General features: G+C 30.3%; 1 long non-coding RNA gene across 1 annotated transcript; it reads left to right on the forward strand.

Moving 5' to 3' along the window:
* Positions 1-5,380: 5,380 nt before the first annotated feature.
* Positions 5,381-5,959, forward strand: LOC112804118 (uncharacterized). Its single transcript, XR_003202740.3, has 2 exons — positions 5,381-5,578; positions 5,676-5,959. It is a non-coding gene; the product is annotated as an uncharacterized lncRNA (long non-coding RNA).
* The last annotated feature ends 10,583 nt before the right edge of the window (positions 5,960-16,542 follow it).

Raw genomic sequence — 16,542 nt, forward strand, 5'->3', positions numbered from 1 at the left:
ATCGCAGTAAAGAATATAAGAGAGAGAATAGTATAAGAGAGAGAGAGCGAAGAATATTTAATATGAAAAAGTATATGTTACCAACAACATTTTTGAACAATGTGTGAACAATGTGAATTAATAGAGTTAAAAGAGTAAATTAATCTTAAATTTAATTAGTAGCATTAAATTAGGGCGTAGTGTATTTTTATTTGATTGGTAATTGTTCATATCATTTAAGATGATCATTATTTACCTAGCACTTCTTATTGTTGTGTAACTATGTGTTACGTACTGAGGTTTAACCTCTATTTATACATGTAAGGAGGCTACCTTTTTCCGCTATTATTAAATGCAAGGACTTTGGTAACATAGAACTTCAGTATGAAAAAAGTGAGCCACCGATAGTCATTCATTTCATTCTTATTGTAACACTATTAATATAATAATTTTAGTGAACATTACTACTAAAACTATCTAATTATATTTTCATATTTTATATTTGTTACCTCTTTCTTATTTATTTATTTAGTTATTTCACAGTAAATTTGACATTTTGATCATCTAATCATTTATATTATCATAAATACTAGCACCCTAGAGATATATAATTGCTTATAATAGTTTACGTTGTATTCTTCTGTTAATTTAAGTTTTTTTTTAAATATCATGATAATTTTTTTATTTTCATTCTATATCTTTTGCTATTATTATTATTATTATTATTATTATTATTATTATTATTATTATTATTATTATTATTATTATTATATTAAGCTTTTTATATGAGTGATATGATAGTCACCAAAAAAAAAAAAGAGTGATATGATTATTTTCTTTGACAAAAAAGGTTTTGGTTATGATGATTTAAGTTCAACACATAAATACTGCTTGCCAATGAGCTTTGGTTGCTCAAGTTGCATTATGGGGTCTTCCTCCTTAGAAATCTCGATGTTGAGCTTCTGTGGCTTTGAAATTATCAAATAATAATAACTATCTCAAATATTAAAGAGTAAAATAAAACTTTACCTTTCAACAAAGTCAAGTTCGGAGGCTGATAACTCATATAGTCATCTACCATCAATATATATGTTCGAATTGAATGCATCATTCACGCGTACACAAACATACATGTTACTACTAATAGTTGGACCCCTAATTAATTAATTATATTATTCTATTCTGTCTATAATTTTCATTCTATATAATATAATATAACTATGTCTATAGAATATTGATTGTCCCTTACTGCTTTAGAAAATAACAATCACATTATTGAAAGAATGTGTGTCTACGGTGTTTATATAAATAATACAATCTTTAATTTTGAAAAGATATTGATTCTATTTTTCAATACTTATATTTAAATAATTTAGGTAAAAAATGTTGTAGGCACTATATAAATTGGTCTTGCAAAAACCACAAAAAATATTTTATTGGTATAGACAAGAAAAATTGATATGTTTCTAAGTATATAAAACAAGTAAAAAGTTAATCTAAAAATAAGAAATAAATGACTTAATCGCGTTTTTTTTTTGTTCAAATAATCAGTTTAAGAGAAAGTATAAAGGAAGAATATTTTTTTTGAAGAAATTAAGTAACATTTTCTTCACGCTTTTGATCGACGTCAGATTTGGAGCTGAGAAGGAGAAGGAGGTGGTGCACATGGCGGACGAGCTCCGCAGGGGTGCGAGGCTTGTTCTTAAAGAGGCCCTTCATGATGATATCATATCCATTGTGGCAATGCAATGCGATTTGAATTGCATGGAGACGGAGAACATCACTGCCAATTAATGATGGAAAAAAGTTTGGTAACCAAAATGTTTCAACCATAATTAGCCAAAACTTTCCATAATTCACTTTATTTATATCATTTAATATCAGTTTTATTTTTTATCTCACTCTCTTATCATTCTAGTTATCACCGTTTTTATCAAATCTACTTATTAATGATATTAATTATAAAATCATATCCGTTTTTATTAGGCATTATTGTAATCAATACTTAATATTCTTTTTTATAACTTGATTTTTATATATAAAAATATGATCGCTAAAATAAGAAGCATTTTTTTAATATTTAAACTTTCTTTTGGTAATTGGTATTTAAATCTTTTGATTTTGCTCACTAATTTTTTTTAGTTATATGCATAATATTTGTGTAAAGTTCATACTGTACGCAATCAATTAATTTATATGAATAACATCCATAATTACATGAAGTTAACATCCACGTTAACATACATAATAAAACGAAATTAGCATTTACAATTAGGGAAAAAGTTTGGTAACCAAAATTTAACATCCATAAATTTATCCACATAACATCTATAATTTCATATTAATAACATCCATAATTTATACTCATAATATTCATAATTTCATACTTTTGATGTCTATAGTTAATAAATTTTTATAATTAATATTATCATATTTTAAATTATACGTCTTATTGTATTCTTCAAATTATCTCATATATATGTGAACTAGTAGGTCGTAATTTTAATTATTTTAATATTTTTTTAATATTCATATGTATGCTTATTTATTGATTTTAATATGACGAGTTAATAATTATTTTTAAAAAATTATTTTTAAATTTTTGTTTATATTTTATATTTTATTTTTTATTTTTAAATAGTCTATATGTAAAATATAAGTTGTATAGTAGAAGTTGTTAAAATTTTTTAATTATTTAACTTTCATAATTTTTGTAGAGAATTATTGCATTTAATGGATAATAATGTGATTGAAAGATGTTAGAGATTTGATTTGTGAGAAACTGAAATTGATTTTGGAATAAACATTAATGACTCTTGATGAGCGGATAATTTATACGCTTTTTGGCATTGTTTTCATATAGTTTTTAGTAAGTTTGAGCTACTTTTAGGGATGTTTTCATTAGTTTTTATGTTAAATTCACATTTCTGGACTTTACTATGAGTTTGTGTGTTTTTCTGTGATTTCAGGTAAATTCTGACTGAAATTGAGGGATTTGAGTAAAACTCTGAAGAAGGCTGACAAAAGGACTGCTGATGCTGTTGGATTCTGACCTCCCTGCACTCGAAATGGATTTTCTGGAGCTACAGAACTCCAAATGGCGCGATCTCAACGGCGTTGGAAAGTAGACATCCAGGGCTTTCCAGCAATATATAATAGTTCATACTTTATTCGAAGAATGACGACGTAACTTGGCGTTAAACGCCAAGTACACGCTGCTGTCTGGAGTTAAACGCCAGAAAAACGTCATTATCCGGAGTTGAACGCCCAAAACACGTCATAACCCGAAGTTTGACGCCAAGAAATGCCTTAACTCGTGGAATGATCAAGCTCAACCCAAGCATACACCAAGTGGGCCCCGAAAGTGGATTTATGCATCAATTACTTACTCATGTAAACCCTAGAAGCTAGTCTAGTATATATAGGACATTTATCTATTGTATTAGACATCTTTTGACCACTTTAAGTCTTTCATTATTCGGTCACTTGATCATGGAGAGGGCTGGCCATTCGGCCATGCCTGAACCTCTTTTGCTTATGTATTTTCAACGGTGGAGTTTCTGCACACCATAGATTAAGGGTGTGGAGCTCTGCTGTACCTCAAGTATTAATGAAATTCTATCTTCTTTTATTCAAATCTCTTTTATTCTTATTCCAAGATATCCATTCGTACCCAAGAACATGATGAATGTTATGAGTCAGATTACCCTCATTATCATTCTCACTTATGAACGCGCGTGATTGACAACCACTTACGTTCTACATGCAACAGAGCTTGAATGCGTATCTCTTAGATTCCCCAACAGAATCTTCGTGGTATAAGCTAGATAGATGGCGGCATTTATGAGGATCCGGAAAGTCTCACCTTGTCTGTGGTATTCCGAGTAGGATCCTGGGAATCCGGAAAGTCCACCTTGTCTGTGGTGTTCCGAGTAGGATTCCGGTAATGAGTGACCGTGACGTGCTTCAAACTTTAACCTGCTGGGCGTTGGTGACAGACGCAAAAGAGGGATTCTATTCCAGTAGGAGCGGGAACCAACCGGTGATTAGCCGTACTGTGACAGAGTGCGTTAGCATAGTTTTCACTGCGAGGATGGGATGTAGCCATCAGCCATGGGTGATGCCTCCAGACTGGTTAGCTGTGCGAGTGACAGCCGCACAGGATATTTCCCCGTGAGGAATGAAAGTAGCCACAGTTGATGGTGAACCCCTATACAAAGCTTGCCATGGAAAGGAGTAAGAAGGATTGAGTAGAAGGAGTAGGAGAGCAGGCGTCCGAGAGCTCTACAGCATCTCCATCCGCTTATCTGAAATTCCCACCAATGAATCTGCATAAGTGTTCTATCCCTTTTATTGTTTATTTCCTTAACTTGCATTTTTCGAAAACCCATAAACAATTTTAAATCTGCCTGACTGAGATTTACAAGGTGACCATAGCTTGCTTCATACCAACAATCTCTGTGGATTCGACCCTTACTCACGTAAGGTTTATTACTTGGACGACCCAGTACACTTGCTGGTTAGTTGAACGGAGTTGTGAAAATAAACAATGTCATCAGAGTAAACATCCCACAAATGGAAAGAACAAGTGATCACAATTTCGTCCACCAACTCTAAATATGCATCAAAATGATAGGTGATAAAGAGGATAAGTGATAAGGAGGTGTATATCACTTGCTTATCAAGAGAATAGCAATTTTTATATGACATTTTTATATTGCAATTATTTTTTAGCTACCTAACGTTACCCTTAATGATGCTCTTGCTGCACGTAATTAATGCCTTTTTTTTGGAAAATCCACAAAACTAATCTGACTTGTTCGCACATCATTGCTTCTATTTTCCCAAACCTGCCGCATCCATTCATTCTTTCCTAATTTTTTCTTTGTGTTTGCTACGGTACGATGATAAATTTATACGTACTAATATATTTAAAATATGGACATGTAATAATAAGGCACGTGAAATTTATTTTCCACATCAGCATTTGATTTTTTATTTTTAAAATATATATTATATCACCATTTTTACTAATACATCCTTTTAATTAAATAAAAATAAAAAATATTTTTTGTTTAATTTTATAAAAAGTCTTAAACATCCTTATTTTATTTGATTAGACAAAAATACCCTTTTAAATTAATCAAATTTTAGAATTCAATTAATCCTAATTTTATAGTTTCAAATAATTTAAACAACAAAATAAAAATATAAAAAAAACTAAAAATCAATCGTTCTTTATCTTCTCCAATTTTTCTAATCATTCCTCCCCTCCCTCTGAAAATAAAAAATCAATCGTTCTTCATCTTCTTCAATTCCCCTAATCATTCTTACCCCCTTCTAAAGCAAAGCATTGAAAGTTCCAAACCAAAACGACAAAACCCTAGCCCTAGTTTCTTTGCCACGGCCGTCCCCAGGTTCTAAGCGCTTCCGCTTCTTCCTCTTCCCCCTTTCCAGAACCCAGGTTGCTCGGCACGTCGTCCCCATCCTCGCTGGCTTCTCTGTTCGTGGCTTGGACCAGCTCGCCTTCAGATCACCGCTTGCCATCGTCTCTGCTCTCGCCGTCGTCTTGCCGGTTGCCATCGTGTCTCCGTTGAAGGTTAGTGGCCCTGCTCTGACATAAAATACATGTTTCAAAGAAACCATTGGTAAAAGGCGTTTTAGTTATAGAGATTGCGATGCTTTTCATGATGCAGGTATATATATCTTGGGCTATTCGACAGCGAAGTAGAAGCTGCAAGATCCTAGTGAAACTTGATAACAGTCTCACAATTGTTCTTTTGCTGGTGTAATTGCTGATAAGTACAATGTTGTTTGCCAAATCTATTCACAGTTTGTTCTAAGTTAATTGTAAACTTTAGTTTGTGCTCAAATGACAATTTTCTTTATGACTTGTATTTACAGTGGACAGTGGAAGTTGATCCAAAATTTCATGAGATCATCTATTATGGGGAATATATATTTTTCTTTGTTTTCCTGATATCATAGTGTTGTTCTTGAACTATTTTTAGGTCACATGAACATTTAATTTAGGGGTCAGAAAATGACATAATTATTTGGTGAAAAAAAAAACTGGGTTCTCTATGCTATTTGAAGTTCATATATAGCATCTGTAAAATTGTCTTATTAATATCTCCAACTTGGGGGTAACTCATGGTATGTGGTAGTGGTTTTCGTGTTGCTATACTTGTTGCTACAAGTTTTATATGAAAATAGCATGTTCACAGCATCCTTTACCTACTCTGAAAGAATCAGAGGAACCAAAGAAAAAGTAAAAACGTCAGAAGGGGAGAAATCAGGTTTTCTTGCACCTATTTAACTATCTGATGCCCTTGTAAATTTTCTTGGTACTGGAGAAAGTGAGTTATCAAGAGCTGAGGTTATAAAAAGAATGTGGGATTACATAAAAGGAAACAACCTTCAGCTATGTCACTTCTTTAAGTTATTCACTAGCTGCATACATTGTTTAATTAAAGCTCTAATGATCTCTCCTTTAAATAGCCATTTCAAAAGCTTGAAAAGACGAATTCAAACCATCTTACATTTTTGGCTGCATAACATAATATTAGCTACATCAAAGTTATCATAGCCATTTCAAATGGCACACCTCAAGCAATGCAATGTTCAGATTTCTAGATAGCTTGTGCCATATGCAGTGTTGTGGAACTCAAGATGCAGAATTATGTTTCAAGTTTGATGTAAACCAAAGGCCTCTAACTTCTCTTAATCAAGTCAATCAGTGCTGTTTGACTTTATCATATTCGTCTACTAATGATTCAAATAAACTTCTTGTTACAGCCTTTAGAGCCTAGAATTTGATAACAAATTCAATAGGTATATTCATTGTGACCCATGAATCAGTTGGCCAGAACTTCTATCATGCATTTGCAATGTCAATGCAAGATTCATCATTTCATTGAACTTAAGATTTACAAATAATTTTGATTTCTTTTTTCTTTTCAAATCCAATCACACTTAAGCTGCATGTCCATACTTAATGTAGCTTTGTTCAATTTTACTGTTCAATTCATATGAAGAAAGAAACAAATACAAAAATAATGTGAAAACAAGCTGATAAAAAACAGAAAGTATAACTTATATTAAACAATTTAAAATTATAGAGATAAGATTGGTAACAAATCATAGAAAGTAGTGATTTATTATGAAGTTGGCTGGTGACCCTTTTTTTTTACCCTATGCATATACCAAAATGAATGAGAAAGATCCAAACTATAACAAACAAGTTTGCAACTAATAATGGCAAGTAGAAACAAGTATGCTGCTAGTGCAATAGGAGAATGAAAACAAGAGACCATTTTATCAATGGATATAACTATTGATTTGCCAATTCCACAAAACATCCTCAAATTTTTTAAATATATAATAGCCTGCAGTTTCAACTAAACTGGCACTTATGAACTTAATTGAAGAGTATACACAAGCCTAGCTCAAGCAAGCCTGCATAACTAAACAAGAATGGTAGTCATGACAATCTAGGTTGCATACAATTGTTAGAGTAGTTTTATGTTTGACCAAAGCATGATTATACATGGAATTGGAAACTAAAATCCTAGGAAATAGCTTTCGCAGAGAATTACAATTCCATTTATAGTAAATGATATTATACCTTCTTGCTATTGTTTTTGTATATGTAACTACTGAAAATGTAATATATGAAGTTTAGTTTCTCACAAACAAGTTCTTAACCACGTTCTGTTTCTAACATTTATGCTTTGTACTAAACATTGAAAGTCATGTAGAATGAGGTTCATTGGAAGATTGTTAATGTATATAATGAAGAGCAGAGGTAAATTTAAGCATTTAAGAATTAGCTCTTCACGAAAAACTGTAATAGTCAAGTTGTGTAACACCCAGATTTTTAAAAATTAAATAATTAATTTTTTTGTGACTAAAATTAAATAATTAATTATTTATGAATCATTATATTTGTTGAAATTTTATTTTTTTAAAAAATTATTTTATCAAAAATAATAAAATAAAATTTTATAATTATTAAAGTTTAATTTAATTATGACTTATTCTATTAGTTTGGATTATTTATTAGAAATTATTTTGATAGACAAAAATTTAAATTTATTATTATTATTATTATTATTATTATTATTATTATTATTATTATTATTTAAAAGAAAAAAAAAAAGAATACTAGGCCGAAGACATTAGGAGAACAAAAGGAAAAGAAACATTGGTAATGTATATATATATACCCATGCATTAACATAACAATGACACATATGATTAGAAAATAAAGGTTAGAATCTGATAGCAGAATTAATTTTTCTGATAAAGGAGAACCAGCTTTCTAAAATTCTGGATGCCAAAGTGCTTAAGGAAGCAAGGGAAGGTCACATTCTTGCCATTGCAAATCTTGCAATGAGATGTTTGAGATTCAGTGGAAAAAAAAGATCAACCATAAAAGAAGTTTCAGCAGAACTAGAAGCATTGAGAACAGCACAGAATTCCGTAGTTATCGACCTTGACCGCATCTCACCGGAAGATGGTGGATCACCTAACCACACCACCAGGGGACCAATTCAAGAATCTGGCGAGGAAAGCATTTTACTATCCCTACAAATGGAGTCCACATCCTTCTAAAATGCCTGATTGACACCCCAGATATTTGTTCATGAAAATGTTGACTACATTATAGAGGAAACCCTTTAGTTGTATATGTATTTGGTTATGACAGAGAATTTTTTTTCAAAATTTTTTAGCAAGGCTAGAGACTCGACTTATCACATATGTTGTTAAAATATTAGAACTGCTCCTATCACATGTGGTAAATAGTTCTGGAATATTCTGATAAATTCTCTGGCTATGAAGCAGTTTCCATTCTCTTTTTCTCCCATTGGTAAATTTTAAGCATTTGAAGCTTAGGAAGCCTTGAGAATTTCAATTAAAATAAGAAAAACAACATTCACTTAGCATAAGGTCCACATGATCCTTTACATTTTTACAAATTACTGATCTATAATTTGGAACATTTTTCTACAACCTTTTTCTACAGCTAAGAGCATAAATTAAATAAGGTTATCCACATCAAACACATATTTATTGGTATTTGTTATAAGCTGGAACGGTTATCATCAGATATGGTCTCTTTAGAAGATGTGTCACTATTTTTTAACATTGGTTTTCACCTGCAAACGAAGAGAGCCTGACATGTTATGATCACTAGGTAGGACAAAGACGTGAAGAATTAATAGAACTATACAACAAACCTTCAAAAAGAGAAAGCCATATTTGAATGAAGGCTTGTGAAAGCATAATTTTGAATGAACCTTAAAAAAATGTAGATTTGATGTTCAACTATACCATTGTTCTTCTAGCATGCATGCTGTAAGGGACCCAGAGAACTGGAGTTGCCCCCTATTTTCTTTCAGACCATGTCCTGGAGTTGCTATGCTCAAATTAAGTTCAAGATTATGAATGCCACCTGTAGAAAACAAACACAAATTCAATTTTACAGTGACATAGTCACTTGTACATTAAGAAGAGCAAAATAGATCATTGTTATACCTTCATTGATGGCTGGAGATTTCATCTCCCCTTCATATGTACTTGGCTCAAAGTTAGTCACTGCTTCCCTTCCATTGCATTTGATAGCAGCATTGTCATAAGCTCTGAATTTCAGAAAATCAAAAGGGATACACGTATTGGATTGGAGCCCTAGTGAGGTTGAAAATTCAGGGTAATAAATTCAGTGCAGGTATAATGTAATTCATGTGTCACTAGGACCTTGCAGCTTCTACTTCACTGTCGAATACCCAAGATATATATACCTGCATCATGAAAAGCATCGCAATCTCTATAACCGAAATGCCTTTTACCAATAGTTTCTTTGAAACATGTATTTTTTGTGAGAGCAGGGCCACTAACCTTCAACAGAGACACGGCAGCAACCGGCGAGATGACGGCGAGAGCAGAGACGATGGCAAGCGGTGACCCGAAGGCGAGTTGGTCCAAGCCACGGACAGAGAAGCCGGCGAGGATGAGGACGACGTGCCGAGCTACCTAGGTTCCGGAAAGGGGGAAGAGGAAGAAGCGGAAGCGCTAAGAACCTGGGGACGGCCGCGGCAAAGAACCTAGGACTAGGGTTTTGCCGTTTTGGTTTGGGACTTTCAATGCTTTGCTTCAGAAGGGGGCAAGAATGATTAGGGGAATTGGAGAGGATGAAGAACGATTGATTTTTTATTTTTTTGATATGTTTGCTTCAGAGGGAGGGGACGAATGATTAGGGAAATTGGAGAAGATAAAGAACGATTGATTTTTAGTTTTTTTATGTTTTTATTTTGTTGTTTAAATTATTTGAAATTATAAAATTAAGATTAACTGAATTCTAAAATTTGATTAATTTAAAAGGGTATTTTTGTCTAATTAAATAAAGTAAGAATGTTTAAGATTTTTTATAAAATTAAACAAAAAATATTTTTTATTTTTATTTAATTAAAAGGGTGTATTAGTAAAAGTGGTGATATAATATATATTTTAAAAAGAAAAAATCAAATTTTGATGTGGAAAATAAATTCCACGTGCCTTATTATTATTTGTCTATATTTTAAATGTATCAGTACGTATGAATTTATCATCGTACTGTAGCAAACACCTTGTTAAAAGAAAAATATTCAGTGTAGAAGATTTTTCTAGTACAGTAAGATTTATTTATGTCGCTTTATGCCGGCAAATCAATCAAATAATTACCGACAATTTTATACTTTTGGAAAATACTAAGAGGATGAAACTAACATCATCAGGTTCATCGTGAGCTGTACCCGATTAAACTCCAAATAAATATGTACCTTTTGGGATAATAAATTAATAATGGACAAAACTAACGCGTATACCATTAGAATTCTACTTGACAATGCTTACAAGTCTTATCTTTAGATTAATCGTCCATATTTAAATTGTGTTTTGTATTCTTTTTTCTTCTTTGAAAACCTGTACGTTTTAGTATTTTCTAATTTGATAAGTATATCATTTTTAATTCTACAGGGTGTGCAAGATTTGGAACACTACCAAAAGCATGCGTTTTATTTAATAAATAAACAATTTTTTTATGAGTATAACAATGAAAACATGGATTTTAATGAAGCATATGGCTAGCAAAAAATAATGCCAACCTTGGATGTTGTCACATCTTTTGTATGTTTGTGATTGTTATAACTATACACAAGATCATATGCTTTCCAAGCTAAATGTCGCGCCTATGATTAACTAAAGGATTAATTACGATTTTTTTTCTTAAAAAGTTTAGGCCTAAAATCCTTTTTGTTTTTAATTTTTTTATATAAAATTGTCTATAAAATTTAAAATCAAGTTTTAAATTTTTTTTATTTAAATTTTAAAAATTTAAGCCAAATTACTTATAACAAAAAAATTATAAAATAAAAATAAATAAATAAGAGAAGAAAAATGTTTCTATTCTTGTGAAAGAAGAAAGAAAGAAAAAAAAATCAAATTAAATTTTAGAGATGATTTTAAAATTAAGTTAAACTTTAAGGACCATTTTGTATGTAAAAAAAAAGTTAAAAACGAAAAACACTTTCGACCTATATCTTAAAAACCAAAATCATACTTAACTCTTAACTAAACGATCATCTTAGTTATATACCAAAAATTAATTACTAAATCTGCAACCAATTTAATATATATATATTAAAATTTAAAATACACATTAAAAATAAATTAAATAATATATATATATACATAAATATATTATAAATAATTTAATGACTACATTTTAATATACACATAATATTTTTGTTAAGTAAATTATACTAAAAATAATTTTATTAAGATAGAGATTCACATATAATTATTTTTATATAAAATTAATAATTAAAAATTATTATATAATTTAATATATTTGACAAAATTAAAATTTAAGGAGTCATAACTATAAATTTTATATAAAAATAACTACATATCAATTTTATTTTCCAGTGATACAAACAAAACGGCAAACACCGCTCCCTCTTCTCTTTTCTAAAAAAAATGTAAGAATCAAGAGTCAAACAAACCCCTTATCCACATGCGAAGGTATATAAAGGTCAGAATCAATTATAGTTGGCAAATTAATCATCATAAGCGTACAAAGGCAACATGAGAGACACTCTATATCTTGACTTGGACTTCCCAAGTCTAATTTTTAAACATATAATTTACCGTCTTCATATCTTGTAAGGCACATTCTGTGGTTTGCATTTGGACATTATATTGCATGGGGTATCTGCTTACCATGTTAATTAAAAGGATTTGGACTAATATCCCTAATATAATATATACACACGAGGGCATCGTGGCCAAATAACAGCCATGCTTGTTTAACATAACTTAAAGGGCATAGGAAGATGACCTATTGTAAGTTTTAAAATTATTAAATAGGATAAACTATAATTTTAGAGTTTAATTTTAATACACTAATTAATAATATAAATTTAATACAATTATAAAATTACATTTGTATTTTTAAATAATTATTTTCTCAATCAATAAAAATAGTAATTATTTTTTAGAAGAATGATAGGAGCCAGCAATTTTAGTGTTTTGTAACCATCAATTGTGTCAGAGTTTTTAATAGTGTGAGATTACATTTAATAGATCACTCACTTTTATTTTGATAGTTAAATACTGGCCAAAAAATACAAAAATTGCTGGCACCTAAATTTTTTCTATTTTTTATAATGTAGCAATATGTAAAAACTATTTATTCACTATTTCCTTTCTTTAGATTTAAAATTGCGTCTAAAATAGACGCTAAATTAAACGTTTAAATTAAATAATATTATCCAATATTTAAATATTGCAACCCTAACAACTCATGCAGCCGGTTCCGCCCCTTGCAATTGATTAACCAACGATGACTTCAATTAATAAACTTTTAAAAGCCGGCAAAGAAAATAATACATGTTAAATAAAAAATACCGTGAATACGTAAAAAAAATCAGTTATTAGATTAAATATTATATATGTATATTATTTTATAATATGAGTGACTAATTTTGTAATTATTTTTTAATGTACAAATAATATTAAATTATTTATACCAATTACCAGTTATAATTCTCAAAAAGCTGCACGCAATATTATTAACTCCCTCCAATTTCTGAGTTTAAAATTACAGTAACATATAGTATAGGGAAGCTTTTCACCTGATTATAAAATACGTCTCAACATCCATTATACACTTATTATTTTAGTTTATTATGTATGATATGCGCTGACTACTTTTTTTATAACTAAACCTTTAACCAACGGCCGGACCAATAGTAAATGTATATTATTTTTTATCCTAAGAGTATATTTGAAATAATATATTTTTGGAATTAATTTTATTTGATTTTATTGAAATTATTTGAATTGAAAAATGAAGTTTTGTATTTATTTATAATCAGTTATGTAAAATAAAACATAATTTAATTTATAAATTAATATAATAATTTTATTTTTTTATTCTTTATTTATCATACAACTTTCTACCACTACTAATAACCACTCCTGTTGTCAGGGGGTAGAACTAAATATTTTGTTTGGAGGAGCAAATGTAAAAATATAACTTAAGAAAGGGAAAAAAAATAAAATTAGGAGGAGTCGGACTAAAAGATTTAAAAACTTTGTGTAAAAATTATTTGGAGGGAGTGGGGGATGGGAGTTTCCCCTCTCCCTTGTGGATGGCAGATTTAGTAGTCATTACATGTACTTTATTATGGGTATTTAATTCAAACTAATTCAGTTGGGTAGGATTTTTAATTCGATTCCCAGCGGATAAAATACTTGTGCCTTATATATATATATATATGTTTTATATATTTATATAAAAATATATTTTAAGTAAATGTTAAACTAAAAATTTTTTATTAAATATAAAAGATTTTTAGTCACTAAAAAAATATTAATTGATAATTTAATATTTTTTATATAAAAATCTGTTTTATTTTAAATTATTATCAAGTTATATAATAATGTTGTATCTTTTTAGTAACCTACGAATAAGATCGAATATCTGTGAACTAAAAATGGATAAACTTAAAGTTAGGATATTCTTAACTCGTGGATAAAATTAGGGTTGGATCTAAATTCTATAATATCCTATCTATTGCCACCTTTACCAGACCACCACCATCTATTTTTATTTTTAAACTTATCACTTTTTTATTAAAAAAATATTGGGTTAAAAAATTATTTTTATAATTAAGTTTAATCAAGTATATTTTTTTCTTTTTATGTGTCTCTTCCTTCCTTAATTTTCAACTTATTTTTATTGTGCCAATAAATTATTAAATAAACGTGGTTAAATTTAATTACTAAAATAATTTAGTCATGTAACATATATTACCGATAACTTAAACAGTAAAAATGACCTTATATATATATTTAGCACCAAATTATTTTAATCTAAATTAAATTATCTATTAAATTTATCTACTACTTTAACCCAAAATAAAAGTAACAAGATTTTCAATCAGTTCACACAAAATGGTCCAATCTAACAATAATAAAAAAATATTGTCTCATATTCTATACACAAATACTTTTCTAGAAACAAATTTAATTATGGTAACTCGGTGCTTTAGCCGGTTGTCAGCATTTTCTTATTATTGTTAGATTGATTTGTGTGGGCTCTGATTGAAAACCTTATTACTTCTATTTTGGATTGAAATAGCAGATGTATTTAATATGTTTTCAAAAGCTAGAAGATAAAATATATCCAAAATACCAAGTTTTAAAAAGTTGAGATAAAAGGGATGAAGAGACAACAACTTTGTAAAAATATCAACTAACTATCCTGCATCACTTCAATTTGAATTTTTTTGTTAAATTAAATGGTAATCAACTTTCAAATATGTTGTCCTTTCATAAAAAATGAGATTGACCGCAATGTGAGGCAGCATCTTTTTATTATTGTTAAAGTAAATATGTAGGATTCATAAATTAATTCAATTTATTTTTTCATCCATTCCAAATAAAGATTAATTCTAAAATCATATTAATTTTAATTTCGTTGTATTATAAATAAACAAACCCTAACGAAACTCATCTAAAATAAACTTTTACAATTAAACTAGTTTTCTATGCCAAAAATAAATACAAATAATACAGCTTGAAATTAAAGCATCCCAAAATCTATAGACTATATTGACTATAATATATATGTGTGTTTTGTTTAGTGGTGTACGTTAATGTATTGTAATTAATTTTCAATGCATGAAGTAATTTCACATGAAACAGTTATCTTTGTTAAGTGGTCAACCACAAAGTTTGCTTTATGTGAAACATGAGTCCAGAACACATAAGGGATACGGTTCGTTTGTATCTTTATGTCTTCAATGAGAGAGGAGCTTGGGTATCTAATTGGACAGCCTTGGGTAATGAATTTTAGAGCTGTTGTGGAATCAGATTCCACAATTATACAAGAAAAATTTAGAACAGTAGCAACCTAAAGGTTATGACTAATTCCCCAAAATTTCGCATGCATGATAGGACAACTTCTAAGATTGTAAGAAAAATTTGACAAAGCTTCCGAAGTGATTTCTAACAATCCCACCGCAAGCAGCATTGTTGATGGGCGCGCCATGTAGGATCCATCTACATTTAATTTGAAAGTATCTTCATTGGGGTTTTCAGTAAATATTTCGATCAAGGCTCACCTTAGACTCTAAGTATCTAATAAAAAATTTATCACAACGAATTCGGATTTGAACAAGGGCGGAGGAAACTGATGTGTTACTTCCTTCGAAGATCAACCTATTTTGGAAGAACCACAGGGAGGACGTTACCACCTCAAAAAGGCATTGCCAATTGCTAGAGTTAGAGAATTGGAGTTGATTCATTCCTGCAAGTTACTTCTAAAGAAACTTCGTCTCCATATTAGGGGCAAGAAAGCTTCTTAAATCTTGGAAGCAAAGTTGCAATCTCTGAGTACATGTAGCACATATTCGGTTTGATTGTTGCATTGGAGCATATGACATGATTTGGCATGTGTCGTCGTTGCCTTTCTTTATTGGTTAAAAGTGCATCATTTGTCGCTAAACAAAGGAAAAATCTAATGCGTTCGGGTACGTGCCAACGCCAGATTTGGTTGAAGGTTCCAAAAGAGTTAGGAGGGGTGTCGCACAAGGCTAGGTAAACTTGTTTCAGATTGAAAGATCCATCAGCTGACAGGGTCATGCCACATGATCCGGCATCTTCCAAGGGGAGGGAGGGGAGATGGAAGTAATCTTCTTAACTACATCCTTTGTCAGCCATTGGTTGAGTTTATTTAGGTCTCAATTACCTAAAATGTCAAGAAAGTCCATCAATAATCTTGAATTATCAATCGAAGAATTGCTTACCTGAGGAACGTATTGTTCCAACCTGCCCAGATTAAAAACCCAGTTAAGATCCCAAAATCTGATTTCAGAAGCGTCGCTAATCCGCCAAATGTAATTCAGCTTCATATCCGGCCAAGACTTGGAAATTCCTTTCCAAATATTTGAGCAGATAGCCTTACGCTCAACGTTTGGGATGATATCACTCCCCGCTTTGTACTTCAATCGGGGG

The sequence above is a fragment of the Arachis hypogaea genome, chromosome 5, assembly GCF_003086295.3.
Source record: "Arachis hypogaea cultivar Tifrunner chromosome 5, arahy.Tifrunner.gnm2.J5K5, whole genome shotgun sequence".
Lineage (NCBI taxonomy): Eukaryota > Viridiplantae > Streptophyta > Magnoliopsida > Fabales > Fabaceae > Arachis > Arachis hypogaea.